The 13490-nt window shown below is 33.0% G+C and overlaps 1 pseudogene; it reads right to left on the reverse strand.

Moving 5' to 3' along the window:
• Positions 1-11474: 11474 nt before the first annotated feature.
• Positions 11475-13490, reverse strand: part of LOC149144505 (protein PIN-LIKES 2-like) — a 38914-nt pseudogene continuing 36898 nt past the window's right edge.

A 13490-nucleotide genomic window follows, 5' to 3' on the forward strand; every position in this document is an offset into this window, starting at 1 on the left:
TAAGAACCATAGACAGAAACTGTATAGTTAGTTAGGAATCAATTGAAAGTAATTTCAATAAAATCATTTAAATGTAGTTCAGTGATTTCAGAGTTTAAATGATAATAATAAATCAATTTTTGAGAATATTTTTAAATTTATAATTTAAATAAAATAATTTAAACCTTCACGCTAGTAGGAGACTAGTTTAGTGGTCTATTTTTTTATCTTTTTGGGTATAAAATAATAAAATAAAATAACTTAAACTTTATATAGAATAAAATAAAATAATCTAAATCTTAAAAATAAATAAAATTAAATTAAAAACTAAAAAAAATAATTTAGATCTAAATTTAAACAAATAATAAAGATTTTAAATTATTATATATATATATATATAAACTCTTCTAATCCGCTTAACACAGAAACCTTGAAATCTAGAGAGTTAGCTAGAGTTCATGTAGTTAAAGTATCTTGCTAATAACAAGAAAACTTTCAAGCTCAAAGGATTAGCTCAAGTTTTGGTAGTTAAGCACTTTACTAATGGAAGGTCATTGGTCAATTCTCCTAATAAGCCGGATGTGGTCCCTTTGAATGGCTTAAGCCCTTGCATTTACATTAGAATTTTTATAATTCCTAAATCTAATCATAATTTATAAAAATTTTATTTTAGGATGACTAATTTTTTTGCCCAACCCTCTATGGAAGAGATGTTGTAAAGTTAGGTTATGTTATGTAAACATTTTGACTAAGTCAAATTACATAATAATAAAAATAAATAAATAAATAAAATTCAATTAAAAAAATTATTAATGAAAATATTTTGACTACCTCAAATTACATAAAATAAAATTAAATTAAATTAATAATTAGAATTATCAATTATTAATAATGAAACTAGCCTTGAGTTATCTTAACTCTAGATCTTTCAAGCATTCAGAGGGATCAAACCTCTTGAGGTGCAAACTTCTTTTAAAGTGAAAAAAGATTTGATCCCTCTCTAAGCTTAGTAGATCATGAGTTAAAATGGATCTAAGCTAATCTATATAATTCAACTTCTTTGTCTACCACTAAGTTATAATAAATTTTCCCAAAAAAAAAAAAAACTTCCTTATCTATATAATCTTTATCACTCTCACATATTTTTATCTTTAAAATAAATTAACTCTTTATATAATTTTTATAACTCTCTTATCTATATAACTTTTATAACTCTCACACATAATTTACTATATACAATTCAGATATAATCTTTATAACTCCCTTATCCATATCCACTTTATAACTCTAGCCTACAATGATTACATATATAACCTTTATCAATTTTCAATATCTTATAACTATAGATCATTATAATTAAAAATAAAAATCCTATAACCCATATCCTATATCTCTAATCCATAAATTTTATCATGTCTATAAATCTTAAACCCTTTAACTTTTATTAATATTAAACTTTAATTTTAATAAAAAATTATAATTTACCACTATCAATCCTATAATCTTTAATATCTAAATCTGAGATCCCAATTTATAACCCCTAAAACTATCTCTTAAAACTACTTAAAATTTATAACATATAATTTTTATAAGTCTTAATCTTTATAATCTAAAATTCTTTTAGTCAAAAAGAGTTAAATTCAATAGTGGAATGCCAAAAGTTTTTAATCATTGGGGAAGACTTAATTCTAATGATAGTCCAACTTAGAGTCATTGGTTATCTTAAAATAGTGGTCGAATATGTGGTTACATCTAGAGAGTCCATAGAGCATCCCACCAATACAAAACAAAAATCCTAAAACACTTCATTTTTAACACAAACACAATAAAACATAATAGTGAATCCATAAAAGCTCCGATGGGGGTGAATGAACGGAGTTATGAGGGGATCAGTGGCACACCCAGGTTCCCTCTCAAAAACTAAATCAAGGTGCAAGTGGCATGTGTTACACACTCATACACAATATAGATCTTTTGTGATGGGAGGTAGTAAGTTTATTTCTGCGAGGGTAGGCAATTATGGTTGTTAGTGAATTTGGGCATGGATGGTTGTGAAGGTGGCACAGAGAACAAAGCATTTGTGCGGGTCGTCAACTTGTGCAAACTTCTTCGTTCGTGGCTCTTAGTAATAGTGATTGTTGTCTACAAGAGAGGATTTCTTGGGTGCATTATTGGAGGCCATCAGAATTAGACCTAAAACCCTGGAGAAGAACTTAGTTGGAGGCTACATTGCAGAGGGGTTAGTGAGAAACAAGAGAGGTGCCTGCAAAACTATACGGGAGTGGAGATATTGATTTGGCGCTTGTCTTTAGTCACCCTGCTAAGTTCACTTATTGGTCATTTCAATTTATATTGTGTTATTTGGCGTTATACCTAGGGGGAGGCGTATAATAGCAGTGTTGGTCTCTAGGAATTTCATTCCCCTTAGTAAGGGTAGCCTAGGTTGAGGTGAATTCCAGTCCCATTGTAGTGGTGATTGTCAGTTTGTTGCTCTTGCCTAGATTTCAAGGTTTGAGGCATTAGAGTGGCAGTTGGCATGAGACTTCAAGGCCATTTAGTCACAAATAGCGACAGAGGGTGGCGAGATAGCTAGTGTGGTGTTTTAAGTTTCTTTCTAGCAGTGCATTTTTGTTTCGAGGGTGTTGTTGAGAGAAGATCCGCACAGAATTGGGTTGTAGGGTGGGTTCTCCCTCTCTAGCCTTGCCAAATTGGGGTTTTTGAGGTGTATTTAGAGTTCTAGGAACCTCATCTCTATTTTGGGAATCAAGCGGTTGGGGCTGGTGGTAAATTTGGTAGAGTAGATTATTTGTGGCCTTCCAAGGACAACAACTCAGAATGGATTGGAGATGGCTCTTGCTAGAGGTGATCACCGCTAAACGAGGCATGGATCTTACTAGAGGCAATCGATCCCAAACGAGGCGCAGCTCTCGTGGCACTGGAATTTTGTAGTTGGGCTTTGGGGGTTGGTGGATTCATCGATTTGTGGTGTATCAAAGGAGTTTTGGCACTAGGAATAGCGGGATGGAGGGGAGGTGAAGATGTTTATACAGAGAGGCAAAGTGAGGAGAGGAGTTAGACTGTGAGGGCAGGGGGGGAAACATAGAAGAGAAGTCGCGGCAATGGAGGAAGAAGGTGTCTAGGAAGCCAAACTTAATGAGGCGGTGGCCCATAATCCTCACCAATCACTTGGTTGTGTATTTATTCCTACCTCCTTTGATACCTTGGAAGCACAACTGCAACAATTCATTATGATTCTAGTACAACTGAATAAGAATTGACATGATGATCGTAATGAAATTATCAATTTCATGAACGATTTGCAGCATAAACAATGGAATATACATGATCATCTAGCGTCACTCCGACGAGGCCAAAGATGACAAGATGAGTGTATGGAACAACTAGAGGGGCATCTAGCCCATGTAGAATTTGATGTTTGTATAGAACTCGAGTTTCCATATCTTCCAGGTAATGACCCGAATAATCCTCTTGTTCATTGATGTTTGTGGGTTGTCTTTATCTTAGGGGCCTTTTGGGCATATTGGTCTTTTCCGTTTCTCGGTTCTAAGCAACTCCTAGCATTTTGTAATCAACTTTTTTGTTGTACTTCTGGCCGACAATTTGGTAGGAGTGAGGTCAAGAAAACACTAAATTTTGATCATACATACTTTAATATTTTAACTAATTAATAGAAACCTTTGATCGAAGAAAAAAATAATGAATCCATATAAACTCTAAAAATCTAACCATTTTAATTCTTAAACCTTAAATATTATAAACCATATAACTCATAATTATTATAATCCATAACATATAAACCATATAATCACTCCATCTAAAACGTTATAACTTAACACTACCTATAATAACATACATCATTAAATTTCATAAATCCAAAACTTTAACATCTATAATAACAAACAACTTTAACAACTTTCTATTTCTTTAGGGTCTTGATTCGGTTTTATAATTTTTGACTTCCCTTTTTTAGAGTTTGATTTTTTGTTTTTTTCCTTTCTGATAAATTAATTTAAATATTATTTCTCACAAACTAGTTGTTTAATATAGGGTTACTTAATAATATTTGTTTTTAATAATTAAACCCCGGATGCGGGTGTCGAGTCGAGAAGTACAGGCACGCCACATGCAGCGCATGGGCTGCCTCGTGTAAATCCTTTAGCTCCCCGATGGAGGCCGTCGTATGGCAATTAAGCCACCCAAGTTGATAATGCATTCAATGAAGAAGAGGCGGGGTAGATGGAGGAGCAGGGCGGCATTAATGTGCACCTGCAACGAGAATTTGGGGGAAAATATCACAGGTTTGATGGCTCGTTCAAGGCATATTGGCCTGAGGAAAGTTGGCGGTCGTGGAAGCATAGCAAGCTCCGGCCAAGCACCGTTTCATTCCCCTGCAGCCTGGAGAATTGTCTTGGTGGCCATTCTGGTTGCTAGGTTGGGAGGAGATGGCAATTTGATGCTTTGCAGCATCAAGTCTGGAAAAGAAATTGTTGGCTCTCAAGCGAAGGTAGCCAAGGGGAAAGCTGGGCATCTGAGAGTGAATTGGAAGGAAACTGTTGCTGCTACCAATTCCAGGTTCACCATCGAGTATACAGAGGTAGCTTTAGACTTACAATGGCTAAACTTCGCGAACGACAGCCATGCAGAAGAGGCCCATCTAGAGGGTCCTCCTCAAGATCACCTGCAGCAGATGAGCACCACCACTGCTGCTGCTGCTACTGTCACAGGAGAGCTAGAGCAACCCCGCTTCCCATTCGACAATATGTGGAGGTTGGGGGTTCCTGTGAAAGGAAAACGGAGCTCCCGGCTTTCGGTTCCGTGGTTTTCACCTTGCCAAGCACCGAGGATAATGCAGGCGTTAACGCCCACATCTCCATCATGTTTACAAAAATTCCAGATGAAGAACATCTCCAGGACCCGCAGGAAAAACAACTGGAAGACTCGGGCAGAGAGATCAGTCTTGGAAAAGAACACTCGTCTGTGGAAAAGAACGCTGCTGAGGTGCTTCCAGCGTCTGTTGTTGGAAGCAAGGGGGAATCAAGTCTGCAAGACCGCTTCCCTCCGATGGGGCCACCTCCTCCAAGTGTGGAAGAAGATACATGGCGGAAAATGTGGGAAGGGCGCGCGGAAGGTGACGGGTGGGCTTATGTCGTGGAAGATCCGAGCCTGGCTGAGGCGGCAGATGCATACTTCGCGTCCATCCAGCCATCTTCAGTTCGTCCCCAGGATTGAAGCTGTGGCGGGTAACGTCTTGATTTTGTCTTTTGGTCCTCTGGCTTTTGCTTCCTCTGTCTCAGTCTTTTGGCATTCGCTTCTTACTTCTTGGTCCTGGTTAATTCTGAGTCTTTGGTCATGTCTATGGTCTTGCCTCATCATTGGGAAGTCGAATTGGATAGCTGACATCAGTAACACAGTCACGCTTACATTTGTCAGATATAAAGGTCAGACTATCTCTGCTGCTAGCCCCTGCGTGGGCAATCATGTGTCTAGTTTATTGTCTTGAGAGTTTGGTTCGTTGCTGCCCCTGTATGGGTTTTTTGTTTTCATGGATAATTCAGTTTGGTTTTGGAGAAGCTGCCCCTGCGAGGGAGCTATAAGGTTTACAGTCATGAGTCCCAGGGCTACTCTTCAGGCTCTGGAAGGCATGTCATGCAGTTTGTAATCTTTTTGTACATATAATATATTACTTAGATAGTTTTTACAGAGAAAAAAAAAATATTTGTTTTTAATAATTAATAAACTAATATCATAATTTAAATATTATTTTTCAAAAACTAGTAATATTTGGTTTTAATAAATTAATCTAAATATTCTTTTTCAAAAACTAAATAGTCGTTAATTATTAATATTTTTTAATAAATTAATAAACTAATATCATTATTTAAATATTATTTTTCAAAAACTAGTAATATTTGGTTTTAATAAATTAATTTAAATATTCTTTTTCAAAAACTAGCCATTTAATATAGTCGTTACCTATTAATATTTTTAATAAATTAATAAAATAATATCTTTATTTAAATATTAATTTTCGAAAACTAGCTGTTTAATAGAGCCGTTACTTAATAATATTTTTTTAATACATTAATATGGTAATTTAAATATTATTGTTCAAATATAGTCGTTACTTGAAATTATGTCTCTACATTGCTCTCTATTTAATCCTTTGCCATGGTCTCCTCTTCGTTTGGTCTTGATGATAAACCACACTTATTGGTTCCTATGCATCTTGGCTATATCTCCTATGATTTTTACCAAAAAACTTTGCTTAACTTTCCTCTAATTCCATAAATTATATAACTTTTTATCCCTAACACCTAATATGTATAATCTCAAATTTAAATAAAACTTACCACCCTCCCCTTAACCAACCCTTAATCATAATAAAAGTCCATCTCTATAACCTTTATTCTTTAAATAATATAATTATGGCACTTTTTAACACTTGATTAATAAAATTTCAAAAATAAGATTTGTAAATTAATAATAATTTAAAAATCAATAAAATATAATTTTAAGGAATTTAGACTTCTGTGATCCATAACATTGTTTAGTTTAACTATTAACTAATAAGATAGTTTATTTTAATAAAAATTTTAGTGAATAAATATTGATTATTTAATGAATATAAATTACTAAATTAATTTTTATATACTATTATTAATAAACATGTACTTTAATTTTTATAGATTCTAAGAATAATAATGCTTTAACTAGAATACTATTTATTTGTTTTTTAATAATATTATGAATCATATATTATTAAGTAAATATAGATTATTTAATAAACATAAATTATTATATAATACTTATTATTTTAATTTCGAATGGGCCATTACATTTAAATAATTAATAAAATTGATTTATTTTAAAGAACAAATAGAGAAGATCTAGTTTACCAATGGACCCTTGGATTTAAACAATTATACACAGTTACCTATTGTAACGAAATTCTAAGAATAATAGTAGTTTAATACTATTTATTTGTATTTAAATAATTTGGGAATAATAACAAATATAGGTTATTTAATAAATATGAAGATATAATTTATTAATGACCATTAGATTTAAACAATAAATCTATTATATTATTCAATTAACTAATAATAATGAATTATATGTTTCTATTAATAATAAAATTAGTGGTTTGACTATGATCATCAGGTCAAAATTAGTCGTTGGCATTATAGCAATTGGAGTCTCTGCACACTCTATTTAATCAAGCTAACCCAGATTGGTTCTTCAACTTGTCCTGACGATGAACCACACTGGTTGGTTCGAAACGCGTCGACAAAAGATTGATTATGTGATTTTGCCGAAGATTATCTAAACAAATATAATTTTGATAACAATTATTAAATTATTAATATCAAAAATAATTATACACATAAATTAAATATAAATTTTATCTTAATTAATATTTTAATATTTTTTTTAAACAAGATAAATATTATTGAAATATTAAATATAAAGTATTTTCCATCACTATCATTTTCAATATTTTTAAAAATAAATTTTACATTTTTCAAATGATAGTGCAACCGTTTCAAAATATAAAATATTTTTTATTTTAATAGATAGATATATAAAATAATGAATGAAATATTTTAACAACTTATTTATTATAATTAATTTATGTTATTTGTTTGATTGTTAAGTTGTTTGTGATTTTTCAAGTTTGATTTGTGGTTTGAGAAGTGGCGACTTAGGGGTATTTAATTTATCAGTTATTTGGGGCTAGCACTCAGCTTGGGTCACACCACCCTAAGCTGACTCGATTTTTAGCATGTCTCCTTCTCTCCCTAGCACACGGCACAACCACCCCATGAGATTCGATCATAGGTCGTCTTGCTAACGACGCCCATCCTCCACTGGTTGTGCTAATGAGACATAATTTAATTTATTAATTATGATAAATAATATAGTCTAGTATATAATTATTATAATTTATAATATTTAATTATGATAAATAATATAGTGTAGTATATAATTATTATAATTTATAATATAAATAGTTTGTTATAACTAACAAGTTGATTACATTGTGAGTAATTGTAGTTTAACTTTTCTATTTTTTTATTTTTTTATGAGTATAATTTGTGGTGAATTTTACCCAAATTTTGGTACGTGTTTGTTGGAATCATAAGTTTAAGATGTGAAATCTCTATAATTTGAGTGTTTTAGAGCTTTTTTTAAAGTACTAAATCCATTTATGCATTTGAAGTAACAAATCGCCCCAAAAAATGTATCATTGTATTCCAACTAGAAAAGTCAAAATTTAGAATAGTTAGATCGAGTTGGTTAAGTGGACCCAATGATTAAGAATGTATTTCCTAATAAGAGGTAAGAGGTTTAAAATCCCAAGGGTGGCAAGTATATATACCTTCAATCAAATCCATTCTCAAAAAAGTGGACTCAATGATTAAGAATGTATTTTCTCGTAAGAAATAAGGGGTTTAAAATCCCAAGAGTGGTAAGTATATATATACCTTCAATCAAATCCATTTTCAAAAAATAACCTTTATCCCACAAACAAAGAAGTCTTATACACCAACTTAATGTACCTAGCCTATAATCATTATATTAAATAATGACACAATTTAACTAATAGATAAAATGGTGTTTTTGGTCTAAATACAGCAATACAATTTGGGTTAAATTACACATAATATAATATATAATAACTAACCATTAATCATATCATTTAACAATTAATCAGCTATACTATATATAATAATAAAATATTTACAAGTGTTTGTTTGTTAAATTTTTTTTGTTTAATTATAATTTTATTTTTTTAATTTTAAATTTAAGTGTAATATAAACCTTTTATGTTTTAATATATTTTTCTGGTAGATTTTTTAATCAATTTTGTTTTAAATATGGTTAGAGTTTGTTGCAATGGTAAGTTTTAAATATGGTTAGAGTTTGTTGCAATTGTAAATTTGAGTTGATAGGTCAATATAATTTAAAGAACTTAAGGGGTTTTCGTAGAATAAATTTATCTATACATTCAAAAATGTAATTCAAATAATGGACAATTAGATTCTCATCAAAAATTGTATATTCAAATTATGATAAAAATATAATTCAAATAATGGAAAATCAAGATCTCATCAAAAATTATATCTTCACATTATGATAAAAAGGACCAAAAACATAAAACATTGAGATTCACCTTAAATTTATTATTAAAAATATAAAAAACAATAATAATAATATTTTTAATGCATTATCCTAAATAAAATGTAATATAAATTTACATATTTTGACACTACATTATTTATTGTGTGCACAAAAATCTCATTTTTTTTGTTTATCGTTCTTACCTCTTAACTCTATATTAATCCAGCTTATTTGAAAATTATCACTAACAAAATTATATAAACTAACGGTTTCATCTCAGTTTTTCCCTCAATGCTCGTCGGTCCCGCGGTTCAACTCCCTTGTCTTGGAGGCCTTTGTTCCAGTCATTTATCATCACTCTCGAAGATGTTCAACCCCAATTCTGAGATATTATAGGCGCTAAGAACGACCAGCACTAAGTACTTCTGGCCTTTGGATTTTTGTAGCAGTCGCTTGAGCTCCGAGAGGACTTGATACCATGCGCTACTTTTACAGAAATTATGGTTCTTTTCCTGGGCCGTGTAGAGATTCAAAAACCCTGAAGTCCTTAATCACAAGAAATGGTGAAGCATTGACTGAATTACAAGGAATTCCATGCTAAGAGAGCCCCAGTCGCGGAAAATACAATGGTTCTGGAGCTTGGCAGGTCTAGAATCGCGTAAAATGGCCCAGAATCAACAAAAACCCTGACAATATTTTTTTGGGCTTCAACGAGAACTGAACTGTTTATGCTTTGTTTCGTGTAAATTAATGCAGAAATGCGGCAAGAACTAGTTTGCAGAGGTCTGGAATCAAAGTTATAATGTTGTTTTGGATGTCATTCTGAGGTTGAATCTTTTAGCTAATGGTAAATGGGGAGTAGTGTTTGCAAAAACCGAAGTTTGGATAGTAGTTAGTGGTTTTATGAAGTATTATGTAAATTATGAGATTGAAAGTTCAAATTCCTCTAATCAAGTCAAAAAAAATATTAATTATAGCTACTGAATTTAAAAAATAAACTATATATTAATTCAATTCGTACATAATTCACATATTGCAATATGAACATGACTATCATTGTTAACCAAAAAAATAAGACAAATCGATCCTTCACTTATCTGCATTGAACCAGAGTTTGATACAAGTGATCCATTTCCATCTCAGTCTGAACATGGTTAGATAAACCTTCCCATAGGTTTGTAGTGTTCAATTGCTAGAAATATCATGTGTGAGACAGAAGAAGGAAAAATTATTGACAACATGGCTACTCATGTAACATATTGGCAAGAGACTTGGAAAGAAAGTTCCAAGGATCATGCACCAGGTTGGGAACAAGGATCATTGAGCCTAAAATTTTCTATAAAAGACTTTGTTTAAGTTTCAGATACAAATCTTAGAAATTTCACTCATAAAACATTGAAAGTTCCCGCTATTCACTTGCTATTGATTTATGTCTCTCTGACTTGTTTCTAATACATAGACCTAAATGATACATTTGTTATATATGCATATTTTGAGAATAACTTGAGCTATACATTTTCAAACATATTTATTGTTATTTTGTTACCCCTTTTCGAGTTTTTTTTGGTTGGAATGGCTTGTTTTTATTTTGTTCCATCATATTTCCTTTTTTCCTAAGCATGGATGTTATGGTGATGGGAGGGGCAACAAATTGGCAAAGATTGGAGAAAAAATCACCCCATAATGTATAGAAAAAATCCTAGTAAGAAACTCATACAAAATAAAACTCTTGTTCCCTACAGAAGCCAGCTGTTTGTAATAGTTCCATCTCATCCCGGAGAGTTGAAGTTAATCAATGTGACCCTTTCTGAATTTCAAAATACCAACCCATTTTTAAGCCCAAATGGTATGATTGCCATTGAAAAGGTAAAATTTTGCATTTAAAACGAAGCAAAATCAAAGAACATGGGGAAAAAACCAAAAACAGCTAAGCACTGATAAAAACTAATGATGATAATCGAGCATGTTTAAAATTAAGGGAACTCTAGTTGATATAATTAACTCTAAATAAAGCACGTAAGCCAAGAATTTCTCCAAAAAAAGATGAAATTTGATTGGCACTGATTGAACCAGAACTCAGATAACATCAAATATCACTTATTTTATATTAATTGAGCAACGTAAACATGAAAACGATGACACAACCAACCAAATTTCCCAAGGGAAAAAATTGCAAGCCATAAGAACATAAACCAAATACAATTGGTCCCATGTATGCAGTTTGCACACTCATTGGATTATAGAGAGAGTCAATCATGCATATATACCTTGCAAGGAGCTATTTCCCATATTTAAAAAGATAAAACTTATAAAACACAGTTCCTAAGTTGTAATATTTGTGTAAACTAGTCTCACACATAATTAAAAAATTTGAAGTAGACATTCACATAAAATGAAAGTGAAAGCACTCCAAAAATGTGTTTCCATAACAAGAATGCAGAGGTTTCCTTTGTGCCATAACCCCTCAAGCTAGTGATTTAACCAAGAAAGATTTCACTCAGCGTTGTATACTGCATAAGAAGCACAAACACAGATAACTTATCCCCACTCACAATGATATGAATTTTCCCTAGCAAGGACACCACCCCAATAGCCGCAAGTGAAAGAAGCAGAATCCGATTGCAAATAATTCCAATAGTAGTTATCATTCCAAGCTCTGACTTATCCATACCTTCGGCACCGAGGGCACCATCGCAGCTGCCACAACCTCAAGGTTGTTTGTAAAAAATGCGAGAGGAGCATCTTCATGAAACAAGAAGGATCTCAATTGAGGAACCATACAAACTATGATGCCCAAGAGAGATTCAATAGTTGGAGGTGGAAGAATTTGTTGGATCAGGGTCCTCTCCTCCACAATTTTGTGTTAAACACATGATATTGGAAACTAAAATCAACTATATTAAATATTTGATCTCAATGAATGATGTACAATGTGTACATATTAATACATACAAGAAACCATTGAATTAGTTTCCAGGTCTTCTTGGACTCCAATAACTACTCACCATGATACAAATTAACCAAATATTTAACCCTAAGGATTATTTGTCTAACATTCCCCCCTTAATTTGAAGGGATGTACCAAAACCCAAGAATGAGAGCTCTAAATGAAAAAATGCATCTCAGCCAAGAGTTGAATGTCTCTCAGAAATGGTTTTTAAGGGTGACCACAAACCAATGTGGGACAAATCAAGGTCTTAACCAACGCCAACTCTGGAACCTTCATAGTAGTTCTCAGAACAACCAAAAATTTGGTTTTAAGGTGACCACTAAATCTAGAACTATCAAATTAGTTCCTAGAACAATTCGGAATCTAGAAGTGCTTGTTCAAAAACAACTCAATTAGAAAAAATGGAAGTCTTTATACCTACAACTGTGGCTCTAATGGGTACAAATTGTGGCCCAGTATCAATGTAGATCTCTGGCTCAAGCTCTTTTTACATCTTGAATCTGTAGTAGCTCATCAACAATTCCCCCTTGTAGGATACAGGGTGTGATTGGAATATGGATTAGGGGCAAAAATTAGCTCGAAATAAAAGTCCTCAGAATCATTCAAAACCTAAATGATCGCGTCCGTCTCATCAATACAATACCAACGCAACTCGTTTCGTTCAAAACGGAGTTCGTATGAGGAAGTTAGAGCCCAGTGACTGTTTCACCAAACAGGGAAAATTTTGGTATAGGCTTACTGCGATGCTGAATATTCTCATATAGGTGGGTCAATTATAGGTTGAAAACTGGCAGCGCAGCATTAGACAACATGGTCAAGGTGGACTAATTAGAAGGCAACACGTGGCAATCCCGAAGGCCACCACGTGCCCCTACGATGGTGTATTAAAATTTTCATGGAGGCTTCCGGGTTTGACCCCATGACCTCCTCTCCACAATGCACAAGACATATCATTTCCGCTAATCGTTGTTGCTTAACCTATATAGTTGACCACATAAACTTAAGGTTTAATGTGTTTAAGGTTGGCGGTTAGGAGGGAGCTATCCCCCTCCATGTGAACACACCAAACCTTGAACCAATTGTGGTTATAGTTATCAAACCAACAACCACAGAGACCAAAACTGTGACATTGTATGTCCCATGTGAACGCACCTTCCGGCGGATAGTTATGATTACAGTTTTCCACATAACCATGCGGTTTAATTGTGTTAACCGTCACATGTGTCCACTGTCGCGGAGACCACCAAGGTTAAGGCAAACGGTTAGCCTAACTATGTGGTTTAAATGCGTGCTAATCTGGGTTTATATTTAGTTAATCCAGTTTAACACTAGTTCAACTTGGCGGACTTTTAGTGGAACCCACCAAATCCAGAGATTCCTCCAAAATTAGCAGAGCTAACTGGAGTTCCTCCAGTTT

This window comes from Pinus tabuliformis, chromosome X (assembly GCF_031772625.1).
Source record: "Pinus tabuliformis cultivar Carrire ecotype Pingquan chromosome X, CPIR1, whole genome shotgun sequence".
Taxonomy (NCBI): domain Eukaryota; kingdom Viridiplantae; phylum Streptophyta; class Pinopsida; order Pinales; family Pinaceae; genus Pinus; species Pinus tabuliformis.